This window comes from Chrysemys picta, chromosome 6 (assembly GCF_011386835.1).
Source record: "Chrysemys picta bellii isolate R12L10 chromosome 6, ASM1138683v2, whole genome shotgun sequence".
Classification (NCBI taxonomy): Eukaryota; Metazoa; Chordata; order Testudines; family Emydidae; genus Chrysemys; species Chrysemys picta.
In genome coordinates, this window is record NC_088796.1 from 60,111,951 (window position 1) to 60,113,825 (window position 1,875).

The window sequence follows — 1,875 nt, forward strand, 5'->3', positions numbered from 1 at the left end:
CAATACCCCTCAGATCCTAGACCAAGTTTGGGGAGAGGCCTAATATAATTGACATGAATTATGACACCTTCCCCTCACAGATGTATGCCAATCCTAGCCCACAGAAATGCAAGGGTAAACTTGTGAAATTGTTAAGTACTAATTACTGCTTTTTTGCTTTAAATCTCTAGGAATGTACCTGTTGGTCAACTGAGAGAGCTTCTACCTCATTCCCCTGGACCCCAAAATTAGGATTTAACCTATACACTTTAATAGACATAGTTTGGGGGTAATTACCTGTGTGTCAGCAAGATGTTAATTTGGGCCATGGGCAGAACCATTATGGAATATTTTAGACCATTGGCTTATTGTGCTTATCTTGTCTTGCTGTTAGATCCTATCCAGGGGTTTGGGAAAACCCATCCCTGTCGCATCTCTCTGCCCAATGAGCACCATATGTAATCTATTGTAACTAATTGTTTTGCAGTGTCTCTGAGCCTAATAAGCAAAGTGACACTCAGCCAGCGCTGTGCGTAATAAACTCCTGTGCTTGACTCTACACGGTGTGGATTATTGTTCCTTCACTTACATATGAGTAGACATGAATTCCCTGTTTCCTTAGATGAGTCCTACTATGGACAGACACTTAGTGAACACTTTCAGTGCTGGAGAGAGTGTGAAACGCAGAGCCCTGTATTGGTAATGGTTGGTCCCCACTGTGCATCTGAGGTACTTCCTGTGAGCCAGATGGATGACCATGTGGAAGTATGCAACCTGAAAGTCAAAAAATGTGAACTAATCTTGAGGTTGGAGTGATGGAAATGATGGAGGCAAGTGTTACTATCCTGAACCTGAGACAGCATATATATTTGCTGAGTCCCTCAGGTCTAGAATACGACAAGGATGTCTTTTTTCTTTGGAATAAGAAAATACTAACTGTACTTCCCCTGTATGCTTGAGGAATCTTCTCTGGAGCTCCAAGCTAAAGCAAAGAAGCCACTTCTGTTTTCAATAAGCTCTTGTGAATCAAGTCCATGAAGAGGGACAGGGAAGGCGGGATGGGTATGGAATCAAACTATATGGGGTAGCCATGGGCTATAATCTCCAGTACCCATCTGTCTGATGTTAACAGAACCATACCTTGTGGGATGGGGCAAGGTGGCTTTCAGAGGTTGTGCTCTGTAGACTGGTTCCTATGCGCCTCCCAACTGTCTCATCAAATTTGCTCATGAATCATCATAGTAGAGTGTGGGATGGAGGTCAAGGAGGCTTGAGGCCCCTCCCTTGTTGTAGCTTGGACATTCCCAGCATGTACTCCATCTATATGTGGTAAGATGGGGTATGCAGCCTCTGCTGGTGCAATGGTTGAGGGAGGTACACCTTCCAATAGGGTGTGTAGATTCCCAGAGAGGACAGGGTTGCTGTGAAATGGGGATGGGGATGGGGAGGAGGAGTGTACCTCTTCCATACGCAGTGCTAACCGGTAAAGAACCGGTAAAGCAGTATCAGCAACAGACTCTGTCGGTGCCAGTGCATAGCTCAATGCCAAGTGCAGCTCCAGTGTGACGTGTGTCTCTGCGGTTGGTATCAGAGTTGACATCTATGGGCCATTGCTGGTGATGGGCCCGGTACCAGTGGAGAATGTTGCACTGCAGTCTGCTCCTTTCCACCTGTCTTTGAAGCCATTTGTGACTTTGATAGCTTGTCTCTTGACATCTTCTCTGTCCCTCTTTATGGGAGGACCTAGAGCTCCTTCTCAAGTTTCTTCAATTCTATTTTGGTTGGCCCCTTTTGGCACACTGTTGAGGTGTCAAATTTGAAGCTGGGGCTGTTAATGGCATCAGCACTGGTGCTGATTATGCCAATGCTGGAGCTGGGCATGGATTTGGTGCAGCT